The sequence below is a fragment of the Tachysurus fulvidraco genome, chromosome 21 (genome assembly GCF_022655615.1).
Source record: "Tachysurus fulvidraco isolate hzauxx_2018 chromosome 21, HZAU_PFXX_2.0, whole genome shotgun sequence".
NCBI lineage: Eukaryota > Metazoa > Chordata > Actinopteri > Siluriformes > Bagridae > Tachysurus > Tachysurus fulvidraco.
The window spans coordinates 13,824,993-13,840,573 of record NC_062538.1 but is presented as its reverse complement, the minus strand read 5'-3'; the positions used below and the strand labels follow the sequence as shown (position 1 = coordinate 13,840,573).

Below are 15,581 nucleotides of genomic sequence, written 5' to 3'. Positions count from 1 at the left end.
CTTGTCTTCAGAACTTGAGAGCCCTGTAAGCTACAAGTGATATCTGTTCACAATGGATATTCAAATGGTTATGAATCTTAAACAGTTTCTTTTAGGGGGAAAATATCCCAAGGACGCTAATAAGCATCAGCGTTACATCCTGAAACGGAAAGCCTCGAATTTCTGCATGGTTGGTAAGTAATTAGCAGAGGAGCAAAATGTAAAGGTTGGTAAGGACATAACTATGTCTATAAAATAGGCCTAATTCATCTAATATAAGTTATGCTGCCTAAAATTTGACTTTGCAAATGCCAGTAAAGTTACTTGAATATGTTCATTTGCACCCTCATTTATATACTTTAAAAATATCACCCTAATCACACTGAATCCATATTTATTTGAATTACTTTTGTGTGACTGATTAACCATTATATGTTATGCTAACTAAAGGGCACACTGCATGTCCCTGTAGTCAAATTATTTTGAAACCTTTCCAGGGATATCATAATTTTTGTCCAGGCCAGTTTCATTAATTTATTTATTATTGTTATTTTTTTTAATAAATGCTTCTATTGAACATCAAATCATGCAATTTCTGATTTTTATTAATTTTGTTGGTAAATGTGTATTTGTTTATTAGTTTTGTCAGTTTCAATTTATTTCAGTGACATTTCTGTGTTTCTTTTTGGAAGGGGAGAGTACCAACAATTTTTTCTGCATCTATACATCTACATGCAAGTGCAAGGATTTGATTAAGTTTGACAGTTCATACTATTTTTAAAAAGGATCTTATGATTCTGATTTATATAATGTTTTAAATTAATTTTTTCCAGATGACAATTTTTTACATTCGACACAAGGGATCCAGCCTGGTGAAAAAATGTAAAGTTGTTTACGTTGCAGAAGAGGCCGACAAGCTGTTTCAGGAGTTTCATTGTAGCAACATAGGTGCACATTTTGGCCAGCTTAAAACTAGAGATGCCATTTCTCAGCGGTACTACTGGCCTGGCATGTCAGCAGACATAGAGAAATGGGTAGGCTTATGCACTGTATTAACATATCCCTCATTAACTTCATAAATTCAGTACCTTTTTAATTAGATAATAATAACAAATTCATTTAATTAAAATGTCCAGGTATCACAGTGTACAGTGTGCCAGAAAAATACGAAAGATATAAAGCTGAAGACGGACCTCAAACCGATCAAGGTAACAAGAGCAAATTTGTATATTAAACTATAATATAATTTTCCCACTTTATTTCTTGATAATGTATATTTACATAACATGTATTGTGTACATATTTACAAAATATGTAAAATATTAATATCTTAATTATAATTTTTTTTCTTTTCATGTCTGTTTTTGCAAGTCAAGACTCCATTCGAACTGTTTGGAATGGACTTAATTGGAAAGTTGGCCAAATCTGACCAGGAAAATCAGTATATATGTGTAATAGTAGACTATTGCACAAGATGGGCACAGGCATATCCCCTTAAAACAAAGTCTGCTAAAGAGGTTACACAGTCCATATTAAAATTTGTTTACCAATTTGGAGTGCTGGAACAAGTTTTAACAGATCAAGGCAGAGAGTTTGTCAACACAGTAAGTATATTCTGCTTCACAAATATTTTTAATTTATGGAATGTTCTTTGTTTAAAGTTTTATGTGAAATGACAAACAATGTTATTAACATATTATATAAATACATATATTCTGTAGATCAACACTGAGGTCTGCAAAATCCTTGGTATAAAAATAAATCTTTGTGCCCCATACCACCCTCAGACCAACAGATTGGTGGAGAGGCTCAATGGCACTTTACAGAGGTGAAGAATGCATCCACAACAGTTAATAAACATAATTACAGAAGAACCTTTTCATTTGTTTTTATATACATTGTACCTGTTTAAATTTGGGAAACATCTAGTCTGTGTTTTTTTAGATCAATGCATGTTCCTTCTGTGTAAATACAATAAAAGAGGTGAACACAAACACAAAAGTATTTCCCAGTGAATCGCTGAAAGCATGTTCTGTAGACAGAATAGTCCAAATGTGAGATTTTTTGCCTCTAACAGATGTATGTTATGTAAGTCAGAGAACAACAGATATAATAATATAATAGTAGAAAAACAAATGACTGATATGAAAGATATAAAAATATTGTATATCTGAAATTTTTTGTTGTTTGGACAAAGTAAATCTTCATAACGTTATATTACCTTGTTTGTTGTATAGAAACAAAAGGGAACATGCAGGAACATGTTTTACAGAGAAGACTTAAGTGGTTCTAAAATTTTGACACCTGTATATTTGTTCCTGTCATATTTTGAACACATTTTTAGAGCCCTTGCTAAACTAGTTGAGGACAAACCCAATACCTGGAACCAATATTTGGAAGCAGTCACGAAATAGAGGGGAAAAGTGTTGACCTTGTTGATTCAGATGGCCAGCCAACATGCAAGGTCAACATTGACCATCTGAAAAAGCATCATGAGGAGACTCCAAGGATACCTTACAAGTTGAGAAGGCATCAACAATTTGTCCCCTCTCAGCCACCCAATAAAGCCTCATCTCCTCCTCCACCTTCAGGCTTCTCTCCTCCTCCACCTTCAGGCTTCTCTCCTCCTCCACCTTCAGGCTCCTCTCCTCTTCCACCTCCAGCTGCAGACTACAGTCCTCCTGCAACTGCTGACCCCACTCCTTCTCTAGCTGCTCACTGCTCTCTTCATGTATCTGCTCAAACCTCCATTCATGAAAAGTGTAAGTATCTTGGATAAACATTTCTGTTTATTCAGTCTCTTGTACTTCACATTTTAAAATTCTTTTCATATGAAAAAAGATTTGATATGCAGGTTTTACTTTTGTCTATATATAGTAAATAAAAAATAACCCACATTTTGATAAACTACATACAAGTTATTTAAACGTATATATTTTTGTCACACAAAGGCATACAAGATGCATGGGGAGGCAATAAGTCACATGTCCTCCTGTCAAGAATAGGGCCCTATAAACTATTTTATTGGGACTGCTCCCAATCAAGAGCTCGAGAGTGAGGTGAGCTGATTTTAATGACAGAATTATATATTTGCACTGTATCTAAGTTTTATCAAAGGTTATACTATCCTTAACTTATTAACATTTATGTACTCATTATTAACCTGCCTCAGGTGATCAATGCATACATGGCCCACACTGTAAAGAGCAACAATCAGATACGAGAAAAGAAAGCACTTCATATTGATTCCTTTGAAATGACACGCATATGGGAGAGAAGGGGCTCAAGATTGAAAGTAGGCATGGTTATTTCTCTGTAAAGCCTTTTTAAGTGTATTATATTTTTAAAAAAAAACTGGATATTGGCTGTAAGATGACTACTAATTTATTTATTTATTTTTGGTAACCTTTGAGAATTGAAATATAACTAATAGATGTAAAGGAATATGAGTAATAACAATTTCTATAGGCAATATTTCCTTCGGAAAGAAGAAGCCTTATTTTGGATCCCCTGGGAAATGATTCAAAGAAACTCCAACAGTGTTTGCAGTCCACAAGGTAACCATTTAATCCATACAAACAGACAGGCATAACAATGACATTGAAACATTGTCATCGGTGAATGAACTGCACTGAATAGCTCTTCATCATGGCACTTGTTTGTGGGTTCGATATACTTTATTAGGCAGCAATTGGACATTTTGTCCACAAAGTTGTTGTGTTGGACGGGCCAAATTGTGAGGGTTAGATGATTGGGTCAGAGCATCTCCAAAACTACAGTTCTTGTGGGGTTTCCTGGTCCAACAAAGGAACAGTGGTGAACTTGTGACAGGCTCATGGGTGGCCGAGACTCGTTGGCTCCTTGATTAAAGACTGGCCTGTATGGTCCGATCCAACAGACGTGTTACTGTAGCTCAAATTGCTGAAGAAGTTCATGCTGTTCATGCTCGACAGGTCAAAACTGTTTTAGCAGCAAAAGGGGGACCTATACAGTATGTATAAACATGTAATTGGCATATTCTTACTTTTCTTACCTTTTAGGGCCCTCATCAGAAAACAAGGCTGCCATATATCGAGGTGGGCATCCAGCACAGATGCACACAGTTGTCAGGAAGATGCCACCTCATGTGGGATATTTGTCCTGAAAGTAGGTTTATGTTTTTGTCATTTCATTTGTTGTATCAGCCATTTTCTATCTGCTTTTATTATTATTGTGATTATTTATTATTGTTATTTAAACAATGTTTTGTCACAAAATACTTTGGTTTCTATTGTATTAACAGTTTGGTGGTCTATATTTTAATTATCTTCTAAACAATAATAAATCAGTTATAAATTTGCCATATTAGTATGCAGAGAAACTAGTCAGAGGAGCCTCTGACATTTCCTAACAACACTGCTGCAGTAAATCTGTATCAGAGACAGATTGCAGAGACCCTGCTAAATGAGACTAGTACATTTGATCATTTCTGTGGTTTTAACTTATGTAATACATTATTTAAATGATTAACACATGCATGCAATTATTGACAAGTTGTATTGTTTTTAATGGTGACCAGATAACCTATCTGAGCTGTGCCACAACTGTGGGAAGAAGAGCAATGGGCAAACAGAGAGTGAGGGGAAAAAAATGAACCATCATCATGTACATCATGGGTAAAATGCTGTTAAAATAAGGCAGTTAATGACAGTGTTCTGACCATTCTGAACCCCTTGTACATGGCATCTGTCTTGAAATAGAATGTTGTATGTGGATCCCAGCTCAGATGTTTCAGATATTAACTTTGAAATGTTTCCTTTCAGTGTGACGTGTGTGTGACCGTTGGTTTCACACAGTGTGTTCAAGAGCCCGATCCCATTAAGTCCTACAGCTGTGCCGAGTGCACATTTTAAGAATCTCCTCCATTCCCCTGTTATTATTTACTATTTATATTTTAGTATTAAATTTACCATTAAAACAAATAAGTTGTAAAAATGTGTCTTTTTTTATGATTATTATTTTTAGCATTATTAGCAGAATTAGATTTCTTTGAAAGATTACATGTATTTTACACAACAACAGTATTAAATGGGATATATGATTTACATTTGTGGTTAAAATTAGTAGTTACGTTCATGAGACACTTGAGGACACAATCATATTTAAGTAATCTGGTGTGTTCGACATTATCAACCACATAACAGTATGGTCATTATTTTTATGGCTTTGTGGAGAACATTCAATTCAATTTGGTGTGAAATAGAGGGAGGTAACGGATTCTGATAACCTGTAATAGCACCTTATCATATTTTGTGAGCATGCTGCAAGTTTGTTTCTGTTGACATGAGACCCAAATCCCTTTTGGAGAACAATAACGAATTCCAGTATTTTATTCTGCACTTTATTACTGAATAACAATAATTCAAATGTTTTAAAATTTGTTTAATTCAAATTTGGAATAATAATAATAATCTTATTGTTATATATTTAATTTATATAATTATTTAATTATAATTAATATATATAATTAACAGTCTAAAGCATCAGCATCTGACTACTTTTTTTTAGCCTTAATAAATGACTTTCAGGGTAAAAAAAAAAGCAGTCATTAAAACAGAGAATGCAAAAGCATTTGAATAACTTTGTTTTTTTAAGTACTTTAAATGAGTCTTTAGTTCAAGGCGCATGCAACTGTTTCTTTGCAGCACGCGTTGAATGTAACGTGCTTGGCGCGTTCTCGCAACGAAGATTTACGCAAGATTTTGCATTTACGCTGTTTACGTAGCGAACTTCTCTAGACGACCTATTTTAGCTGCATTTTAGCAACAGCGCCCTCTAAGGTCACAACATAAGATAGGTCACAGATTTCGGTGTCACACCTTATACTTATTCCTAGTACAAGTTTATTGAATTAACCGGTTCTTTATTACTTTCTCTTAAGCCGCTTCGGTGCTTTTTTAAATTAATCTGTTTTTACCGGTTATCCATGGACTGTTATTTGTATTGTGTTTCTTTTTTTTTGTTTCCTTTGTTTTTATGAGCGTGGGTTTACCGCATATATATATTCACCTACGACTATCGGACGACGAACTGTGATTAGTGGGTGTTAACAGAGGGAGTGTATATTTCTTATTTTTGGTTTATCCCTTTTTATTGGTTTATCAATGTGTTAACTATTATGCACTGCTTTGTGTGGTTTGTCCCTTCTGTAAAGGCGGACCTAATCTAGTTTATTCTCAATTGTCGGTAACTAATCGGTAAACTGTACATGATATCCTTTTTTTTAAGAGTAATTTTTTTAAAAGTATTTTTAAGAGCAAACGATTTTCTTTTTTGTAAAATAAAGTTGTACTAATTTTTTTGGAAAGTCACGTCTGTCTTCAATCCCATCCGAACCAGCTGGGTCCTTCATATTATTGTAACTTTTTTTGGTTTAACTTATTTTTCATAGTAACCCAGGTGGCGTAGTCGGTTCTTTTCCATTCTCAATACCTTAACCAGAAAGGTTACACATGCTTTGCCGCTCTGCCGGCGTCCCCACTGGAGGCCTCAAGTTTCTCAAGATCATTATGCAGGTTTGTAGTTGCATGATTACTGTGCTTTAACAGTATCTGGCGGTTGCATACATCAGCACTGCTGTACTTTTAAAAGTAGTGCTAAACACATAAAGAATATCATTTTGTATCCAACTTGGAATTAACCATTGTTTTCATTCTCAGAGTGTACATTTCCCCCCATGGTACTCCCTAAATACTGTACCATCAGCATGTGGACTTTGCAACAAGGAGAGAACCCGCTGGATCTTGTTTGCATAAACATTGTGTAATATCGGAGCCCTACCCCCACCTTGGCTACTCAGACCACATCTCTGTTATGCTAATTCCAGCATACAGGCTGATCGTCAGACGCTTTAACCCAATTTTAAATCAGGTAAAATCCTGACCAGCAAGAGCCATCTACGGTACCTAATGCAAACAGTGGAAACAAGCACTTCATGATAACTGCAAAAAGAATGATGTATGTGTATGAAAGTGAGTATAGGTGATGTGACTGTCTCAATTGCAAGCAAAGAAGCAGTTGAGTTCCTCTGCCAATGAGGCTTTAGCCTTGTCTGTTTTTGTAATTTGTGAGGTGCTGGATACACAGCCAGAGTTGTCATGGGTTGTTGTGAGTGTAGTGATCCTCTATCTTTCTTTTGTACTCCACTTTTGCACCATGGTTGGCGCTGTGTACTGTAGAGAGCTTTGTCTTTGGACCAGAAAGCAGCATTGTGGGCTTTTAAGTGGATCTTAATTTCTTTATTCAATTTCTATATTAACACAGTTCTTAATGTAACTGAGTACTGTTGATGGGTGGCTCTTCTGAGCCCTGGTTCCTGAAGGCATCCAAGTTAGTCCTCTCAAAAAAATCTTGAAGTTGAGAAGCGGATCATTCTGGATATTTATTCAGTCATGATGATGGGAGATTTCCTTCTTAATTGGGTGTATTTGTAATTAAGAGCACTGAAATGTGGTCTGACTAACCCAAGTGGGGCAGGGGTTGATCTATAGACTTTCTTGAAGTTTGAGTAAGCCTCAAAACAATCTGTGGAGAGTCTGGTGTCCTGGCTATCTCATCCCCTATATCTCATCCCTTATATTCTGTGCCTTTAGAAATTTGCTTGCAATAGCTTGGTTACATCAAAGTCCTTTGGTTAAGGCATGTACAGTAGTAGTGATGGCCTGTTTGTGAACGAATCGTTCTTTTGAATCGGTTCTTTTTAGTGAACTGGATGAACCAGTTCACCAAATAGGACTAATTCGTTCTAAACAGTTCGTGTCTTGAGTCAACGCTGATCCACAAGTTACTAAAGTTACTCACTTTCGGTCACACACCCACATGACTGCTTCGTTATCTGATTCAGCTATGCTGATACACAACTTATCTTCCCTTTCCCACCCTCAGATACCACAGCTTCTGATCAGATCTCAGCATGTCTGGCAGAAATTTCATCATGGATGACTGCTCATCAGTCAAAGCTCAATCCTAGCAAAACTGAAATGCTGTTCATCCCAGGTGATTCATCCCCAGGTCATGACCTTGCTATATCCTTGCACTACCCTTCAGCCACAGCTGACACCATTGGGGTAACCATGGACAATCAACTGTCCTTTTCCTCTCATGTTGCTAATGTGACTTGCTCATGTCGGTTTCTTCTCAACAACATTAGAAGGATTCGGCCATTTTTGTCCTCACATGCTGCTCAGGTACTACAAGTCTGATCTGGCACCAAGGTGGTGGAACAAACTTCCCCAAGAGGTCTAGACAGCTGAGTCACTGGCTATTTTCAAGCGGCGGTTGAAGAACTACTTATTCAGGAAACACTTCAATTAGCACTTCTTTACTTATGTTTTGCATAAAAAAAAAACACACACAACCTTTGACACTTTTTCATTGTAACTTTGAACAAATGTTTTAAACTCGTGGTATCTTAAGTAACCTAGTGAGCCAGCATTAATGATTAGATGTTAGATTTAAGCACTTGTACGTATGCTGTAAATGTAATGATTCAAAGTTTTAAAATTGTGCGTGACACGTGGCGGCGCGCCATCGCGTGTTCTATTGGAGTATTACATGGAATCTATTACTGTGAGTTTAGGAGAGCTTATTGTTTCGAGTTGTCAATGGAGCCTGTTACAAAAAGATCGTGTTCTGAAATGTGGGAACACTTTCATTTGATTTTGCCCAATAAGGTGGAGATATATGGTTTTGTTGTGAAGCCTGTATTTATAACTTGAATCTCACTCATCATTGGGCAATTATACTATTCAATGTAACATTTCATGTCGTATATTTTCACACACACACAGAGGAGTTTTTTTATTTTATATATATACGTATATATATATATATATATATATATATATATATATATATATATATATATATATATATATATATATATATATACGTATATATATATATATATATATATATATATATATATATATATACGTATATATATATATATATATATATATATATATATATATATATATATATATATATATATATATATATATATTGTATTGGATAGTAGTAATACGTTGAAAAATGAAAAGGAATGCAAGAAAAGCCTTGTGTACCGATTAATAGCATGATCTTTTTTTTAAATGGTTCACACTTTATATTTTTGAGACAAGGTTTATCCTTAATCTGTTTTTAGATCCAGAGTTTGATTTGCTCCCAGCATGTGGTTAATAATAATAATAATAATAATAATAATAATAATAATAATAATAATAATAATAATACATCCATGTTGAGGCATTTTTGTGCAAAGCATGACAGAGCCAGATCCTCTGGCCAAGATGTAGCCAACAGCCAAGGTTAAAGCCTACTTTTAATTTTATTCACTTGTTTCCGTTTTAATTATTTGAATAATTAAGTGGTTTAAAAGTGCTGCTGTTATTTTATTGTCAAAATAGGAACAAAGTCTCTCTCTCTCAATTTAAGTGTGCTTTATTGGCATGACAAAACTGTACATTTGTATTACCAAAGCATTTGCAGCTGTGCTGCATACAAATAGTACAAAAAGTACTGTTCAATTTAAGCAAAGTACATTGTGCATAATTAAAAGTAAAATAGCAAATTATAGAAATACAATAATAATGTACATTCTTGTATTTAATATTGATTCATTTATTTATTAATCTATCCTTAATTTGTCAATCCATTAATTTTTGCTTCTAAAATTAATAAGTTGTTTGGTTGTGGAACATTCTGTTAGCGCTTTCACCAGCAGAGGTCTGATTTCAAAAGCTTCGAGTAATGAACCTTTTTCTGATAGAATTGGATTGAAAGCTTTACTGCTTCAAGAAAGCTTCACTGCTTCAAGAAAGCTTCACTTCGTCATCACTAGCTGTTGATACTGCGCATGCTTGAATAACTGAACTGATACAGCGAATCATCAGTACACTGAACTGAGAACTGTTTCTTTCGGATGCGTCCAACATCCTGAGAACTGATGAGCTGTTACTGCGCATGCGTAAATCACTGAACTGATACAGCAACAAATGGAAATAGTTATGATTTAATGTCTTATCAATGTATGAGCGTTTAACTCAGTTGCATTAGTTTTTGAAACAACTGATGGAACGAAAGAAACATTTAAAAATTATGCTGTTTTTGTAAGTTGATGATTAGTTTATTAACTTTTATGGGGCGTTTTCCCAGACAGGAATTAAAGTCAGAACTAGCCTAATTCTTCTTAAATTAATTCAGAATTTAAAAAAAGCCTTTTTGAGACACTAAGTTGAGATGAATTAGTTGTAGACTAGAGAGTCACAGACTAAGCTAAATTAGGACTAACAGGCTACTCTTTGTGAAGCCTGATTATATTAATGACTAGCACATAGTGATTATCTGAGGACACTTCAAAAACCAGGGATGGAATCTTAAAACACATTAGCATTGTGTGGAATTTGAAAAACATTTCTTGAAACAAATTGTGTCAAACCACCCAATTATTGAGAGGAAACAGCATGATTAATCAACAGAAAGCAAGAAAAAGAATGCCTGGAGTAAAATTTGCACTGAATTTTACTCAAATGAAAAAGTAAGCCAAAAGACAGTCCAGCCACTTCAGGTAAGAGTGTATTAGGTTTTCCCATTTTTACAAATCAGTCCTTAAATCAGTTTTTGTGTTGCACATACAGTGGTGTAATATTCTTAGGCTTTTGCTAAGAACCAATCATATGTTGTTGTATTAGGCACTGTGTTCCTAATGGCTACGGCGGGTGTCAGTCATTCTGTTAGAAAGAGTTAGGAAGTTTTAGAGTTGCACACTGCATTCTATTTCCTGTAATAAGTTATTAAATCCTCTAATCTAGAAATCTAGAGAAAATACCGTGTGTCGGATCATCAATATTTGAGAAATAACACAACAGGGACCTAAACAAATCTGTAATTCAGAAATTAAAGAAACCATATAATTACTAACATAATCTCTAAATTGTCATCTTTCCAAGATCCTCTGGAAAAACATAATTAAATTAAAGAAGACAAATGTTGCTGCTCGTAGGGAGCATTTCAAGACTGGTGGTGGACCCCCGGAAAGACCAGAGACAGATGACATGGGAGACTTGTTGAGTTCCCTCATTGATAGCCAGCAGCCCCTGGGAGGTATCCCAGATGATGACCATATGGACAGTTCAGATGGGGCATCTGTCCAATCTTCATTTTGTAGGCAATATGTGCCATCCTCAGACTTCAGTGAATATGTAATGCTGTCAGTCATCTCTTATATCCCCAAAACAAAAATAAGCAAAGAACTCAACTCAAGTATTGTTCCCCGATGCAACATCAATACAATGTTTTTCATATGACCATGTAAGCTTGGAGGGCCCAAGAGAGGGTACATGTCAGCCCACTACATCTGAGGCAGCTAGGGGGGAAGATGGTGTCACTAATCTGGGCCGACAGACCAATGCCTCTTTTCCACCGGAAAGAACCAGGTGCTGGTTCAGAGCTAGTTGCTTTACTGTTAATGCTCATGGCTTTGCGAACCTACATTGGCATCCAAACGCGGCGAATAAAACGTGTACGTGCAGCTCCATGTAATCTGTATAAACGGAGGTTGTAATTGATAAAGTACATAATGTTATTTTATCATTAACATAGAAAAAAATTTAGCCTTAGCATGTAGCTACCTACTATCATGTGTGCTGATAATATATCATATTGCAGTAAAGTAAAAATTTATTAAACATTAGTATACTTAAGGTACATTATCAAATGCGCTAACAGTAGCCCCACCCACAGCTCCTGACGTAAGCGGTTCTTAAGTCTAGACCAGCAACGTTTTGGTGCTACTTAAGAACCACTTTTCCTGGTTCGGAGCCGGTGCTTTGGCGGTCAAAACAGAAAGTGGTTCTAAATTAGGCTCTGGCTCCGAACCAGCACTCGAACTGCCTCGGTGGAAAAGGGGCATTGTGAGACATGAGAAACTGGCCATGGACTATCATGAGCACAAATTAAAGTATTTAAAAGAAGATGAATATCTTGAAATAAAATAAAGATGAAAATCCTTCATATTGAGTTGGCTTTGAAGGAGGATGAGAGAAACAACAGCAACAAATGTTGTCCAGTTCTGGGTTCTGAAATTTCCTTTGCTTAAATAAAAATAATATTGAAACCAATACAGGGCAATTGTTGTCATAATTCATTGTCTGTGAAAAATGCTGCAAAACAGAAACATCTCTGCAGGCTAGTCCATATCTGTCTTTGTTTGCTTCAACAATGGGAATACTAGGTCACTGTCATCTTTTATTTCAGGATCTGGCCAAACACCAAACATGCGCTCCACTATACCTCTAGTACGGATGTGTGCTTGGTTGTACAGTACTTCTGTTGCTCTGGTGTGACTGTATGAAGATAGAAGGTGAACAAGAAGTTTTTCTGTGCATACCCACTGTCACCAAGTATGATTCCACTATGTTGTCCTCCTTAAAAAATGAGCATACAAAGAGGAGTTTTGGAAAATCCTTGAGTCATGAGTTGCACCTTTCCAGCGTGCAACAATGTTGGAGAACTGCATAGTTGGAGTGCACACATCTTGCACATTTATTGAGAACCAGTTTTTACGATTCCTGTACTCTTCAGCATGTGGTGTAGAGGGACGCTTTATGGGAATATGACGCCCATCAATGCAGCCAATGACTCCAGAGAAATTGCCATATTCATAGAACTGCACCTTGTAGATGGCTTTTGTAGCAGCATCATGGAACTTGATGCAGTCATCTTTTAGTTTACATATAGCATTGCAGACTTTGTGGACTATTTTGCACACTGTTGGTTCACTCACACCACACAAATCTCCTGTTTCACGATGGAATGTTCCACATGCCAAAAACCTCAAGGTAATCAGAATTTGTAAGGAAGGAGGGATAGGCTTCCCCTTAAAGAGTGAGATGAAAGCCTTGGTTCAAGCAAAATAATTGTCAGCTAATTTTGTTTGTACATACGAAAACGGTCACAAAAGTGAATTTCATCAAACTCATTCAGTGGGTTGCTCCTGTCTATAATTGCCCACCGTTCTGGTCTTGGTGGTACCCTTTCATCATCATTAAAATAGTCATAGTAATCCATTTTCTTCGTTTGCTGATGTCAACCTGAAGGCCAAAATCAGTTAATCTGAAGTTAAACCTGCCTCTGGCCAGGTTTAAATTATGCCATCACTTAAACCTAGACTAACTCTGATCGTCCTTTAGGAAATCTGACTTTATAGTTTAAGACTAAGGAAAGTCTGAGACTATTTTAAACCATGTCTGAGAAATGCTTTTTCAGTTAATCCAGTTTAAATGTGCATTTAATTCTAAGATTAGTGTTAATACCTGTCCGGGAAACCGCCCCACACTCTTTAAGACACGTAAAACACCCACGATCAATGCCTGTACTGGGTGTTTTAGTTGCAAAACTTAAATGTAAGAAACGTATTCAACTAAAGTTATGATTACAAAGAACTTTTCAAATGTGTTAAATTACTGTATTAATATCTGCCGGCAGCGGAGGTATGAAGGGATATGAACCAGTTCAATAATCCAGTTCACCAGTCTTTTACACCCTGACGTAATGACGTTAATTCCTTCATCCCACCGCTGCCGGCAGATATTCATTCATTCATTCATTTTCTACCGCTTTATTCGAACTTCTCGGGTCACGATACAGTCAATTTAACACATTTGAACACAAGTTCTTTGTAATCATAACTTTAGTTGAATATGTTTCATACATTTAAGTTTTGCAACTAAAACACCCAGTACGTGGGTGTTTTACGTGTCTTAAAGATATAAAGTTAATAAACTAATCTTCATCAACTTAGAAAAACTAATTTTGAAATGTTTCTTTCGCTCCATCAGTTGTGCAACTGAGTTAAACACTCATACGTTGATAAGACATTAAATGATAACCATTTCCATTTGTTGCTGTATCAGTTCAGTGATTTACGCATGCGCAGTAACAACAGCTCATCGGTTCTCAGTATGTCGGACGCGTCCGAAAGAAACAGTTCTCAGTTCAGTGTACTGATGATTCGCTGTATCAACAGCACATCGCTTCTCGTTTGAATGCTTCTCGCATTGACTCCATTGTGAAAAAGGCTCAGCAGAGATTGTACTTCCTTCGTCAGCTGAAGAAGTTCAACCTGCCACAGGATTTGCTGAAATAGTTTTACAATGCCATCATCGAATCCATCCTCTGCACCTCCGTAACTGTTTGGTTTCAAGCTCAGCCACCAAATTCGACCTCAGAAGACTACAGAGGGTAGTCCAGACTGCTGAGCGAATCATTGGCACAACACTCCCCACTCTTCAAGACCTGTACTCCTCCAGAGTGTGCAAAAGAGCAAAGGAAATCACACTGGACCCCTCACATCCAGCACACTCCCTCTTTGAACTGTTGCCATCTGGTTGGCGCTACAGAGCCCTGAGCTCCAGAATGACCAGACATAGGAACAGTTTCTTCCCTCAAGCAATCCACCTGATGAACAATTAACACCATGGAACACACAACACATAATATTTGCACTATGTATACCTCAATTTGCACGTTTCACACTTGCACTCTGTACATACATGCATACATATTGTCTGAATGGACGTTTACTTCAACTGCACATTACACAATTGCACATGTGTACATACAAATTGTGTATATTGTATACGTATTTGCATATGTATATTTCATATGTTTGTTTTAACTGCACATTTCACACCTGTATATGTGTACATACAATTTAATCTATACTACATGTCATTCTGTTACACTGTGGAGATTATGTCACTAAAACAAATTCCTCGCATGTGAAAACATGCCTGGCAATAAAGCTGATTCTGATTCTGATTCTGATTCGGAACTGTTTAGAAAGAATCAGTCCGATTTGGTGAACTGGTTCATCCAGTTCACTAAAAAGAACCGGTTCAAAAGAACGATTCTCGATTCACGAACCGGCCATCACTACTAGCATGTAGAAGGAATGAAGCATGATACGAAGCATGCCACATCATCTGTGAAACATGGTGGAGGCAGTCATTAACAAAAAAATTACATTAAAGTATTAAAAATATTCCTTATATTTATAATTTAGTTTGTCCAATTACATTCGAGCCTATAAAAATGGAACTATGCAAATTTGTCTGTAATTCCAAAACTATCCCCAATAACCCTTAAATTAGAAGTGTTAAAGTGTTACATTGAATTAAAAAGTCTGACGTCACGTTACATGATGTGGATGGAATGTATGTAAAGGGTTAGATACGTGGTCCACTGACTTAACATTGCAAAGTGAAGTAATTTTTTATCATTCTATAAATAGAGCTAATCCTCTCTGAAACTGCTAACACACAAATGACCTACAATCTTTCTATATAGTAGGAAGGCTTTCACATATTCAGTAAAGGAGACAAATTGACACACACACACACACACACACACACACACACACACACACACACACACACACACACACACACACACACACACACACACTTTTTTCCTCTCATAATTTTCTCTATTTTTAGGTTGTAGGCAGGGAATTACAAGTTCTCGAATGCTGCGTAATACAACGTGAATGACATCACTGCCTG

At 36.2% G+C, this 15,581-nt stretch overlaps 2 long non-coding RNA genes across 5 annotated transcripts; both read left to right on the top strand.

Moving 5' to 3' along the window:
- LOC113646572 lies at positions 1-5,365 on the top strand. Of its 4 annotated transcripts, none has more exons than XR_007139010.1 (11): positions 1-173; positions 672-1,013; positions 1,116-1,187; positions 1,351-1,583; positions 1,701-1,807; positions 2,324-2,741; positions 2,931-3,038; positions 3,152-3,274; positions 3,448-3,536; positions 4,020-4,125; positions 4,538-5,365. It is a non-coding gene; the product is annotated as an uncharacterized LOC113646572 (long non-coding RNA). The 4 variants fall into 4 exon arrangements; XR_003441483.2 differs by having other exon boundaries at positions 1-1,013; positions 4,538-4,634; positions 4,782-5,365; XR_007139009.1 differs by having other exon boundaries at positions 1-1,013; positions 1,356-1,583.
- Positions 5,366-5,555: 190 nt separating this feature from the next.
- LOC125139887 lies at positions 5,556-7,963 on the top strand. The gene is made up of 3 exons (XR_007139031.1): positions 5,556-6,533; positions 6,678-6,888; positions 7,903-7,963. It is a non-coding gene; the product is annotated as an uncharacterized LOC125139887 (long non-coding RNA).
- Positions 7,964-15,581: the final 7,618 nt, after the last annotated feature.